This window comes from Lepidothrix coronata, unplaced genomic scaffold (assembly GCF_001604755.1).
Source record: "Lepidothrix coronata isolate B3197 unplaced genomic scaffold, Lepidothrix_coronata-1.0 Scaffold94, whole genome shotgun sequence".
In the NCBI taxonomy this organism is placed as follows: domain Eukaryota; kingdom Metazoa; phylum Chordata; class Aves; order Passeriformes; family Pipridae; genus Lepidothrix; species Lepidothrix coronata.
The window spans coordinates 451,047-464,738 of record NW_016690274.1 but is presented as its reverse complement, the minus strand read 5'-3'; the positions used below and the strand labels follow the sequence as shown (position 1 = coordinate 464,738).

At 38.8% G+C, this 13,692-nt stretch overlaps 1 long non-coding RNA gene across 2 annotated transcripts; it reads left to right on the top strand.

Moving 5' to 3' along the window:
* The first annotated feature begins 62 nt into the window (after positions 1-62).
* Positions 63-9,600, top strand: LOC108500762. 2 transcript variants are annotated; one of them, XR_001875988.1, is made up of 3 exons: positions 63-164; positions 3,452-3,508; positions 9,519-9,600. It is a non-coding gene; the product is annotated as an uncharacterized LOC108500762 (long non-coding RNA). The 2 variants fall into 2 exon arrangements; XR_001875987.1 differs by having other exon boundaries at positions 101-545.
* Positions 9,601-13,692: the final 4,092 nt, after the last annotated feature.

Genomic DNA, 13,692 nt, shown 5'->3' with positions numbered 1-13,692 from the left:
CGGGGCCGCGCGCGCGTCTCCTGCGGCGGGCGTGCTCATGCGCGGTGGGCGCCGTAGCTGTGGCGGGGGCGGTGCTCGGGCCGGGCCGAGGCAGGCGGGAACTTGTTTGCGGCTCCCAGTAATAAGAGGGCGCCTGTTCCAGCCTGGGCCCTGCTGGGCCCACGGTAAAAACCTTTCAGAAAGCTTTCCCTTTCAGGGAGGATGCCTCGGAGGGAATCACAGAATCAGTTGGGTTGGAAAAGACCTCTGAGATCATCGAGTCCAACCTTATGACGGAAGCACCTTGTCAACCAGAAAATCCGTCTTTCCTTAAAACACTCCAGGGGCAGTGACTCCATCACCTCCCTGGGCAGTTCATTTCAGTGTGTAATCACTCTTTCTGTGAAGGAATCATTCCTAATGTCTGACTTGAACCTCCCCTGGCACAGCTTAAGACTATGACTTAAAGCTGATGGAAGGCCCCATTGAAACCTTAGGCCCTGCTGGCAGGGATAGACACCGAATAGCACTGTCTCCGTGTGTGCCAGTGTGATACCACAACAAAGGTGATTCTAGACAATAAAAAACCAAATACTGTTTTCTCTCATCACTGTGCATTAGAATGTAGTTTATCCATTTCTGTGGCAGAGAGGTTTGTCTGACGCTCTTGTGTACAGGTAACCTTTCACCTGCAGGCTCCAGGAGCAGGCATAAGGGTATGGAAAGGATGCTTTCCAAAAACCATGGAAGTCGAATGGAAATTCAGGTTCACAGATTTACAGATTGGTCTGTAATTTAATTGGTCTTCTGTATTTACAATGGAGCTTTATTTTGTTTTAGTTTGGTTTTTTAATCTGAGTGAACCAATATTTAGGCTATTTTTCAGCTAGTCTGAATACTGCACGACTGTCTGCTCATTTCTGTGCATCGAGATTAATTCTGGAGTGTGATCAGAACCTGTAGTTCATTTTCTTCTATGTTTTTGTATATCTGAAGTTTACAATTGGAGTCATACAATACACATCTTAATCAGAGTAGAAAATTAGTAGTGAAGAAACAGGTTTAGTAATTTAGTGTTCTTAAGAGTAATAAATTATATAATTGAGCAATTGCATGTTGCAGCACAATTTTAGATACAATATACTGTGCCAGCACAGAGGTGCATGTGCTTATATGTATGTGCATGTATATCTGTATCTGTAGATATATTCTTAAGACATTGTCCAGTTTTGCTCATCCTGAAATACACTGGTAGCAGCAAAAGCCGTTTTGGCAGAGTATTTCTGCAAAATCTTTTGTCACAGTGGATTAAGGAAGTTCCCTTCTGAACAGCACTTTTAAACAAGTATTGGATTTTGAAGTTCTTTTTCATTTTGCCTGTATCATTCCATGGTATTATGACAATGCAACTGAATGCTAAGAAGATATTTCCAGAAAGCTAGAATGCTACTAAAGAGACAGAAATAAAAAAGGATATTGTTATGTAGATATAAAGAAGTAAACGCATTAAAGGATTTGCAAAACGTAATTTCTCAATCAGGAGAAATAATGGATGTAATTCTAAAGAGCTTTCTGCATTAGACAAAGCTTCTGCCATCAATAGACTGTTTTAGTTAAATAATAACAGCAGATGCTGCAATGTATGTTAGTGTTGTCCCTGGAAGAAGTAAGTGTAAGGGGGCTGATACACAATATCCACATCAATATTTCTTTATAGATGCGGGTTCAGTCGTGTTCTGAGATCAATCAAGTTTCTTGCAGTTGAAACCTATGCATGGAAGATAAATATTATGTGTGTGAACACCAGGGAGCAGGCGGAGTCAATAGAAATATAGTGAGAAGGGGCCACATTTACAAAAAAATGAACATGGACCTAATTACACAGTCATTAAAAATACAGAGAACTTTGCAATTGATATCAGCGAGAAAAGGATTTGGCCTAGGGTTTATTGTTTGCATACAGTGGACTATTGGAACAAAATCTCATGGTCCTAGTCTTATCTGAAACACTGGAGTTTTGAATTTGTGAGATATAAAGTGTTGGGTTTAATATATATTTTTTGAGTTTAAAGTCATTATAAATTAAATATAAAATGTAAGCTCCACCTGTCGGTGAAAATGTGGGATTTCAAGTGATATTTTTTACTAGCCCAAAAATAGTAGCTCAATTCCAAAAGGGTTTTGCAAGAAATTAATAAAATGATGATTTTTTTTCTACTTAAAATCTGAAGACATTTGAAGGAATATGGGCTGTGTCTCAGGAGGAACAAGTAGGAAAATGACATGGGATCAATCAGCTTTATGACCAGCTGAGACATTCAGGCTATTTTAACTCTCAAGCAAAAAAAGATACCAATTTAAAAGTTTTTCCCTACTTAAAAAATGTCATGTCAGAGCATTGTTTTAATAATGCATTTCATACTTGATTATCACCAAAGCTGAGCTTTTTAATCTCACAACCTCAAATCTACTCAGTATAGAGTATACTTTCTATACAAATATTGTTCTGTCATGGTTAAAGTACACACTTTTTCTTGATTAGATGCACATGCCTAAGTTTGCAGGTATTTCAGGTGGCCGTGACTCTTACTGTAATAATAACAAGCTATAATAGATTTATAGTGAAATACTTGAATGTAATACAGTAATCTGTGGTAATAGGTCTACTCATAGAAAATATTTGATAGAAAAATCGCTTGCTAAAATTGCTTCCACTTTATTGCTAAAATGTTTTCAGACTCCTAAAGTTGCTTTGAGGGTAGCAGTGTATGGGTTTGAGAGTGAAGATGGCCCCCCAAAACTCACAAAGAAAAAGTGTATGAGTAAAGCCTTAACTCATTGGATTAACTGGTCATTTCTAGAAGATGTCTCCAACTAAGTCTTGCATATTATGCAAGAGGAAAAGTGAGCCTTCCTCGCTTTCTTCTGTTTGTTCTACTTATTCCAGCCCTTTCATGCCTTTGCAAGTTAGGTAGTGTCTGCAGAAAGAGCACTTCCTTCTTATGATCCTAACAAAGTTCACAGAAAAGATGTGAGAGAAAGAAGCTGGAAGGAATTTTTCCATTCCTGTGAATGCCTGACACCCACCCTGTGACTCTTTCAGTCTCTTTCTCTCTTGATGTGTTAGTGTAACAACAACAAAGGGTTATGAGCACCACAGTCAGGAGAGTCCTTAAATGTGTAGAAAGAGGCTGCAATATGAAAAGCACTACCATAAATAGCAATAGTAAAACTTCCATGACCTCTCAAGTTAGACTTTGGGCAATTGCATTTTCATACTGAAGCTCAGCCCAAGAATCTATTAAACACATTCTTAATCTATTTTCTTTCATTCCTCTGAGGTGAGAGGAGTGACAAAATCATAAACAAAATAATACAGAATTTGGAATCCTGGAGAAATACTTTGTTTTGAGAATAGCAGCGATCCACCATCTGACTTATTTCATTATTCAATTATGTCTTGACCTTACAGACAGAGCCTGCTAATTTTGAAGACAATGAAACGTTCAGCATATATTCCACATATCAGGTAAATGCCAGGGAAAGATAAACTGGGCATCTGAAGAAGCCCAGGGTCGGGTTCTGAGATCATTGTGCAGAGACACCATTATGGGATTTCTTACTGTTCTTTTCTTGACTACAGCTTTGGTTCAGGTTCACCTGCCAGCTTTGCAAGGGTTGAAACCAAAGTTATGTCCTTAACGATGACAAAGCATGTTCACCAGTGGGAAATTATAGACTTGCTGAGCTCATTAATGGATACTAATTCTTTTCTGGTTCTATGTTCAGGTTTTTACAACTTAAAAGTAGCTCCCTCTAAGAGCAAGTACAGTATTACTGATCTAAAATGATTTTTGTTGCTTGGGAGTATTATAACTAGTTTTATGCTACGGCGTCATGTTGTGGAAAACAAGGATTCACACCATGCTTTTGAAATGCCATACTCTACTCAATTCTGACACAGAAAAATCTATTTGACAATTATTTTCATCAAATTAAGGTAAATAAGATGGCAAGTTGTAAATGTCCAGATTGCATTGTAAAATGATAAGGAAATGTAACACCTAAAAGAGGTTAGATGCAGAAAATCTTGTATTTTCCACATGCTGGAAAACAACATCTAGTACCACAAGGCCTCTATTCTTCAGCTTGCTCTCAAAGACACTGTTTTCTATTGTTTGTTAAAATAAGATGTTTATTATTTCTATAACACTACCTCATAAGGATCCTAAATAGATGTTAGGATCCCATTGCACCAGGCACTGTACAAACAACACAGTGACTGCCCTCCCTCAGGAAAACTTCTGTGACCAAATAAAATGCTGAAGAAAATAAATTAGCAAATGGGAAGAAGTTTAGGTAATATAACAGCAGAGAGATGTACATTTGCATAGTCACAGTAATTTTAGAAAGCACTGCAAAAAAGTGCAAAACTGTTATGAAACCTCTTCAGTATTAACTCTGTAAAGGATCTGTAAGATGGTTTCTTTCTTTTTGATGGTGTAGACAATGCATTTTAGAGTCCCTGTTTTGAAATAAATGTTCTGCTCACTGCAATGTTTACACTGAATGTGAAATAAACCTGAATATTACTACAGCCATTTCTTCCCATAGAGCCAAACAATCTAGTTATGGGGGAAATCTTCCTACTTTTGTCAGTCTGCCACTAGGGATCCATCAGGCTACATTTGGATCAAGAGCAGTATTTTTCTTGTTACCATTTCAATAATGTCATGTAGCAAAAACTAAACATTCAAAGAACAAAGACTTTGCATTATCAAAAAATCTGGCAGAAATTTCTGACTAGACTGCTGAGGTCTTTACTAACATATCTCAGGAAGTACAAAGATCCATGGCTTTCAGTATTGCCATAGCAGATGTCTAAAAATCATTATATTTGTTTTAAAACATTAGAATTTCTTTTAATGCTCAAATCTTCTGATGTGCCTTTTTATTTGCGAGCCCCTTAATCAACTCAAGTCACATTGTAAAGCTCTAGCTGTAGCCATCCACACTAGTTAGTTTATTTTTAGTTAATAGTTTTGACTTTCACTTGATCATACCATTTTAGGTGCTAGACCATTTAGAAGAAATACCAGTTAATGCAAATTTTGGGTTAAAATTTGAGGAATGCCAGGAATGAGGAGAATCAAGACTACTCTCACACTGTCTGCTGGCCTCTGTAGAAATGGGGATTTCACACTGCGAATAGGGTCTAAAAACGAAAATCCAGACATAGCTCTGCAAGCAGCTTTACTATTATCACCCATTTATCATTGGGAATTTTAGACCATTTTGAAACATTGGTTTTATAGTGAGCTTGGTCTTGCTCACCCAACAACACCCAAGTCTCCATGTTGGAGAATGTTCCCTTGAGAGTTTGTGTCTTCGGCTTTCTGATGGAGGGTTTTCAGAACTGATGTTCCAGTTTTAAGCATTAAGTATTCCCAAGTTAAAGAAAGAAACGGAGAGTAAAAGCTTTCTCACTTGCAACAGCACCCACAAAGAAATTCATTAAAAGTACAACAAATTGCATAACTGAAATGCAGACTTTTGTACTCTGATTGTGTTATCATGAAAAATGAATACAGAATTACTTAAACCTCTGAGAAGCACATGAGATGTGTTCTGTCACACAGGTAACGGTGTTCATTGCCACACCACGTCACCATCTCTGCCTCCATTCCAATAATTTGAACTGGTAAAACACACCCGTGGGCTGGGAGCGTTACAGAGCCCTCTCCATGAGGGGAGATCACAAAGCAGGCTCTGTCCCTGGGTTTTCCTTTCCTGCTGCCACATTTTATGGCAGGGCAGTTTAAAAATATCTGTTTACCTCATCAGGTCTACTGGACAATGTGTTAGAGTTAGATAAGGTCCTTGAACTCCTCTTCTTCCATGTTTGTCCGTTGCTATCTGATACCTCAGAAATAAGCAATACCCTTTATAAATGCCTAATGCCTGTGGTGGATTCTTTATGCTCTCAGAAAACGTGACACTCAAAAAGAGTACAGAGAGGAAACCTTTTAGCTTCAGCTCTCTAGTTTCTGTCTTTCAAGTCCAGAGGTGGGAATGGGGTCTGGGAGCTTGAGCATGAAAGGATTTCTGTCTTCTAAAAAAGGGATTTATAAAATGCAGAAAGCAGAAACTTCAGGACATGAATTTTGAACCAAGCTTTCTGGCCACTGGGTGCCACTCTTGTTCCACGACAAGTGAACTGCCATATCTTTAGCAAGGACCAAAAAGTTTACTGACTCCACTGGATGTCCTTATGTCGAATCAGGCTGCCAGAATATGAATGCCATATAGTCCGCCTAGCAGAAATAAAAAGCAGAAGGTTAATGCTAGATTCTTGAAGTAAACAAGAAAGGAAGCTTCAGCAAACAAAATCCAAACAGTAAAACCTGGAGATTCAGGTTTGCTGAATATACCACATGAAAGGGTAGGTTGATAATCATGGTTGCTCTGCTTTTTGGGAGCTCCCAAGAAGGTAATATCAGAATTTGTATTTTCTGTTTGAACCATGACATATTTCTATCATTAGGGTACCGTAACTGCCACAGCATTCTGACTGTGCATTTCTAAGGGGACAAACAACCACCACTGCTGTAGTATTGAGTATGGGAGAGTAAAGCTAACTGGAATAATTTCTCTGTCCAGACTAAGAGAAGTGTTAAAGAGAAATCAAAAATCATCACTAAGAGATAGCTCCCCTAATCAACAGTGTGAGTTTTTCTAAATATATTGTTCTGAGGCTTTACCTGGCATAAAATGCTGCAGTTCTGTTAAAGTTGTGCTGACTGTGCTGATTTCTAAAAGGTGGGAATGCTTCTTAATTCTTTTATGTCTTTTTAGTTTGATTTGATTTTAAACCAACATATTCTAACATCTTAGAAAATGCAACAGTGACCTGCTCACTTCCAGATACATTCTGTCATACTGTGATCTGAAAATGGAGGTGGATGGGGGATAGACTGATTTCTTTCTGGCTCTTCACTTGCAAAATTCTCGTTTGAAGTTAATTCGGAATCATGTCTCTGCTTGGACTGCTAATGAATGTGCCTGTCTAACCCTCTGTATTAAATAGATACTATTCGATGTTGTATTCAAAGCTTATAATGGATTTTTTTAATTGTAGTTACACCCAGAGGCCCCCAGCAGAATTCTAGCATGTCAGAAATTGTACTAGCACAGCAGAAGATATGACCTCTGTCAGGTTTCTCAACTCAACCTTGCCATATGAGTTGAAAAGAATAGGTAAAAGCAGATGCTGACAGATTAAGAGAATAAGGAGGCACTGAGTTAGTAGTGGTCAGCGTAACAAGCTGTGGTCTCAACAAGGCAGCATTTTTCCCACAGAATCACAAAGAGTACTCTAAAGAGTACAGTGGGGGAACTTTGCAGATGTTTACGGGGAAGGCGGAGGGGAAAAAACATCAAGGTGCTTCTTTGAAACACGAGCTGGTCTCATGAACCATGGCCTCTCAACAATAAGTTTCCAGGAAGCAGGCTCAGAAATCTTTGTATAGAGGCAAGTGAATGTGAGAGTATGTGACATATGTTACAATATAAAAGGTGAAGAAGTGGAATATGTAAAGAGAGGAGGGATCAGACCAAAGCAAGAGGTAGGTAGATACGTGATGAAGGATGGATATGACAGGTGGGACAAGGAAGCATTTATAAAGGCTGGAGAGAGGGTTGTTTCATTATCCAAGATATTAAGAGTTGAGAATTGGATGAGATTTTAAACAACATTAAGAAGTAACTTACAGATGTTGTGCAGAAAGATCTACAAGACAAATGTTGAGAATGTGTAGCAGGAATGAGGCCCAATTAGAGGTCCAAGATGATAATGATAATCTAATTATATGAGTAGATGTGAGCACAGTGATAATATTAATGGCAGTGATCAGAAAAATCCTGCGCTAGGAATGCGCAGGAAGAACATTTTAAGGAGATTTTTGTCCAGACCATGCCATCCCAGGCTTCATTCTGGGCACAGAGTTACACAAAGGAAGTTTTACATCTTGCTCCCCACTCTGCTAAGAGTGAAGTGAGACTGGGATTAGAAAGCACTTGTGAAAGACTCCATATACTTGATAGCAGAAAGAATTTAGGAAAATATTTGAAGGACAGGAGGAGTCTGCTAGAACTGAAACTGTAAAAGAGGAGGATATGAAAGCTCGGATCTGGCTATGATCTAGGATAGCTGAGTATTAGAGAAGATCCAGCCAAGACTCTGAAGGTTTATTGCTCTAAGTACCTTGGAAGCTTTGTTTCTGTGTCAAATAAAAGGCCTTAAACGGGAATTAAAATCAGCAGGATTCCAAGCATGGCTTTACCTGGGTAAGTAGCTCACTGACTTGTAGAGTCACAGTAGTGCACAAGAGATCATAATAAGACTGGAAATAGGACATTGGGAGACTTTGGGTGAAGAGAAGTGGCTTATATTTGATGTGAGAGAAATGGAGACTTCCTTTGATTAAACCCACAGTAACTAGGCTGCACAGGGTCTAAATACCTTTTTAGATATTACTGAAGCCTGCAGTCAATTATGTGACACTGCTGGAGAAAAAGTCCTTAGAGACTTGAGGAGGTTTCTGTGCAAAGACTCAGTTTGCAAGATCGTATATCAAGATGTATGTCTGGATATCCATAGTATCAAAGTACCTCATCCACAAGTTCCACCTACTCCTAGCAGCAGGACATGGAACATGTACAGCAGATATAGGAACTAGAAAGGCAGTTAATGTAACTCTTGGTTTTCAGGAATAACAGAGCTTGCCAATATCCCTTCATTAACTCAAGGTTGTTTTTTCAATGGCTATTCTCCAAGTCTCTTGCATTTTATCAGTTCAAAGCATCAGAGTGGGTCGAATTGGTTTTCAGTACCCTTCTAGTAATCAATACAAAATGCAGATACTACAAGCTGGTACTTTTCAGAGATCTTAAATGAACTATATTCTGCAAGTATTTCTTGGTTGTCTTTGATAACCCCCTCACAAAGTGTTCTCTTACATTTATGTAGTGATTTCATATTGGTAGAAAGGCACTCAGCTGACCTGATTATAAACACATCTGACAACATCTTAACCAGTCATGTAGCTTCCTCTTTGAGATCTATGGTAGGTTTTCTCTGAGGAGTCATGTAGATCCTCTGCCAAGACCCATATTTGAATTGCTAAGGTTAGTTTCAGCAGTGCAACCTTGAATTTAACAAATCTTCCTTGTTTTCCAAAATTGCAGTAGAGTATCATAGCCCCATTTCCCCACCAAACAAATGACATTTTCAGCTTCTACAGTGACCTTGGTATCTCAAATGAGACATGACAGTTACTGACACTTGGGTGTTGGTTTTCATCAGAAAGCAAAACCTGATCATCTTTTTGGCAAATACCACTCAACACTGAATTATACCCCTACTGAGAATACTGTGTAGGATGTAGGTTACTGGCAAAGGATCCAACTATACAACTTCTTCAAACTGAGTTTAAATCAGATCACATTTTTACTTCTGGTCCCTATTTTTTTCTCTGCAGGTTTAACATTCCCCGGTGCTACCTTATGAAAAAGCAGAAAATTACATAGATGGCCCTGAGACTTGTAAAATTGCAAACAGGAAGTACAGCAATGTCTTTAAAGTATCACAGAATTGTTTAGATTGGAAGGAAGCTTTTGAGATAATCTAGACGTGTTTCAGTTTGTGCCCATTTCCTCTTGTCCTATCACTAGGAACCACTGAGAAGAGTCTGGATCTCTTTTTCTTTATTTTCTCTCATCAGGTACTTAAGACACACTGATAAGATCCCTCTGAGCCTTCTCTTTTCCAGGCTCTTTCAGCCTGCTCACTCATAAAAGATGCTCTGGACCCATAATTGTTTCAGTGGTTCTTTGCTGGATTCATGCTGGTAAGTCCATATCTTTCTTATTCTGGGTAGCCGAACACTGGACCCACTACTCCACATGTGTCTTACCAGCTCTGAGTAGAAGGGATCACCTCCCTCAGCCTGCTCTTCCTAATGCTGTCCCAAATCCTATTGCAATTGAATGATTTGTCTTAAAGGGAATCAAGATTTGATATTTGGAAGTCCTGAGGTGTCTCTTCAGTATCAGTGTCTCATGCAGGTCCCACTACCCACATGGTGGGGTCTACTGCTGCATCCCATAAACATTGGGTCTATTACTCAGCTTTGGGAGCTTTGAGTTATCTGCTACCTGTCTGCTTCCACTGTAGTTCTATAAGCTCTCCAGCAACCTTTGAGATATACTTATGGGTATTCAACATGAGAGAACAATAGATTGGGTTTTTGACTGCTCACAGTGAAATCAGTTAAGGACCTCTCATTTCTTCTGAGGTATTCACCTGTCTTAAATCACTTATCTACCATGATTCCCTGGTACCATGATACCGTGATTGTGTGTGGACAGAGAAAACTAGACCATGCTCAGAAGGAGGGACAGCCTAGAAGTTCAAGAGTAGCTGACAAACTTAGCAGCTCAAGGTCTTAGGCTTTTGATTCCTTTGGTTGTCTTAAAATGCAAGTCAAAATTCCTATCAGTTTTCTACATGTTATATAATTTTTTCAGAACTAGAGACATTGCTGGAAGTGAAACTTTTCTTTGTCTGGCTATTTCAAAATCAATGATTCATCAGATTAATATGCTTCTGAGTGAGAAGAACTCCTGAGCTGCAGGGATTTTGTCCTGGATATGAGTCTGAAAAGAACATTCCCTGCCTAAATCATCATCAGTAGGCATCTTCAGTCACGTTGCTATAGTCAGGGATGGAAGGTCTATGCCCGGTGGCACACACCGTGCCAGTCACATAAAGACAACCTATTCACACCCAGGACATTTATGGGCCTCAGAGATCATTATGAAACATCTGTGAAGGAGCTGCCGCCATGCTAGTATTCCCTCTCCTTATGTGACACATCTGAAAAAGACTTATTGCTAGGCCTGCACCTTCAATAGAACAGCCTTCTTCAGTTATTGTTGCCCTATCACCCATTCTGCCACTGACCAAGACCTTGTTGCCCATGTTTGCTCCACTTTGGGAAGATTTTCATATCTTCGGACTACGACAGAGGATTGACAAAACGATGCTGGTTTGAGTCTTGTAAGCTGGCTCAGTGTGCATGTCACAACAAAAGCAAACACCAGGCAGAAGAAGACAATAATTCTCCTTCAAGGCAGCATGAGAAAGCCTCCTAACTACTCCTGGCAGAAAGGAGAACCATACTTCCATAAACAGTAGTCTCTACAAATGCTGTGCCCCCTGTTTCTCTTTCTCTTCCCCTTCCTTTCCCTTGGCTTCTTCCCAATTACAATGTGCTGGTTCCCAACACAGTGAAAGGCCTCATGCCTTTGACACAGCTTAGTATTGAAAATACTAATCTATATATGTCACATATTTATGTCACATAGATGCCTGCATTGCATTGAAAGTCAATGTGATTTAGTCTCGTAATTCAATTCCTTTTGAAATGTTACCTTTGATAATCCCATGTATTTGATGAAAAATCCAGTTGTAAATATAATTTCGATGTAGTTGATAACCTAGACAACTAAATGTTATGATTTTCAGCAGCTGTATCATCATTTAAAGACATTAGCAGATGTGGTTTTATAGTCATATTCATCTGACCATCTTCTCCCAGCCTAAACACACATGGAAATGATGTCTATTTCAGCAAGCGAACTATCCAAACAAGAGCATCGAGGAATGCAAATGAATGAGAAGGGCTTGAAAGCATTGTCATGGACAGTGTCTCTGTTAAAGTCATTTTGCAAAATGTGACAATAACTTGCAAATATTATAGATTCATACCCTTCCTAAGAATGATGCCTGAAAATTGGGAGAAGAAGACGCACCAGGCAGTATTAGTATAGATAAGGTAGAGAGCAGGTCTTTAATGAAGGCCTTCTGGCACAAGGAATACAAAGGCGTGTGCCTGTGTCCAAGGGTTCTACAATTTTATAGTACTATCCATCCAATATGAGAAATATCCGCCCCCAGATCTGCCCTGGAATTTCCCCCCTGGCACCCCTCCTTGGAATTGAGTTAGAGGTCTCAAGACCCCTTTCTTCCTCATCTTCCTCCTCCTCCTTCTGGCACGTGTTATCTCTGGAGCTTCTCTAAGTTTCTGGGCCTCCAAGGCTATTTTGGCTACAATCTTGTCGGTGATATCTTGTTGTTCCAGCCTAGGGTGCATATGTTCTTAAACAGGATGTGTTTGCAAGAGACCTTCCTTGAAAAAGAATCTAAACAAGCTTAGAGAATTTAGACAATTCAATATGAAGTGTGAGAATATGTTTGATAAATGTCAACTGCTTTTCTAAAGTGTAGGAAACTACACAGCTATATTAAAAATCTACAAAAAACTAAAAATCCTAAAAATCCTAAGGCATCAAGAATGATCTGTGTTTTTTTCTACTCCTAAGGTAAAGGGACCTACTCAGTCTACCCTTGGTTTTTATTTTCATATTTTCGTATTTATATTCTTCCGGACATCTGCACACGAATATTATTCTATTTAAAAAAATTGCATAGTTCATACTGTCAGCATCATCATTATGCTTTGATACTAGGATATCCAAGTCCTTTACTGAAGCACCTATGTAAGACTGAACTGTCAAAAGTACCTTTTCTAGAGCTTCTAAACAGAGCTGTACAAGGAGTAAGTCTGTGCAGATAATGAAAAGATGTTTTTTTCAGAAAGCTTTTTTGCAATACAAAGTCATTCTGTATTTAAATGTCTTAGATAATCTTTGGGGTTTAGGAGATTTTCACTTTAATTGTCCATCTTTTCCCTTCCCGTAGCACAATTTAATCATGTGCTCCATCCTTTTAAAGTGACTGGGTGGAATTTTAAGTGGCAGCATACTAAAAAAGTAATTCAGCTGTGGAGCTGCTGTAATTCTGATGGTTTGGGTTCAACCCTACATGAGAGCATTAATTAGCTTCAGTTCATGAAGCAGGCTTTCAATGACTGAATTTCTAGATTGATATTGTCTTTTAGAGTAGTTTTCATTCGTCATCTTAACAGTATGCCTCAGTGCTTTGTGGTGTTGGCAGCTAGTGGAGTTGAACTTACACAGTAAGGTATAAATTACATTTTCCCCCTTCAAATTTATTTTAGTGACAGGAAATTTGGAAAATGCACAGATCCCTTTTCTCCAATGAGCCTTGGATCTTTGTACACTAGTTAACACCAATCAAAAGAAATAGGATAAAATCAGCATAATAAAATGCCTTCTGTTCTATTCCTCCCATCACAACTGCAAATGTTCATAAATGTTTTCTGATTACTTCTGCAGGATGTGAAGTGTTCTAAATCCTTCCTCCCATAGCATTAATTTAATAGAAAATACTAGTGAATAGAATGAGAAGGAATGAATTTACTCTTGTAAACAGTATTATTGCAGACACAGCTTTAATGTACCTTTAAGCTGGGAAATAACCAAATACCATTAGTCTGGATGACTATGGAGCCAATAAGTGAGGTGATAAAGAGTCACGATGAAGACTTCATCTCTGGTTATGTTAGAATTTATTTTAAGCTGTTAATGGAGGATAGATATAAGAAATAACCAGGTCCCCCTTTGCAATCTTAGAAAATCCTCTAAGCGCAAGCAAGTGGCAGAAATCAAAAAGCAAACAAATGTGGTATGGCCTCAAATGGTTATAAAGGGAATGAGTGTATCCCAGGA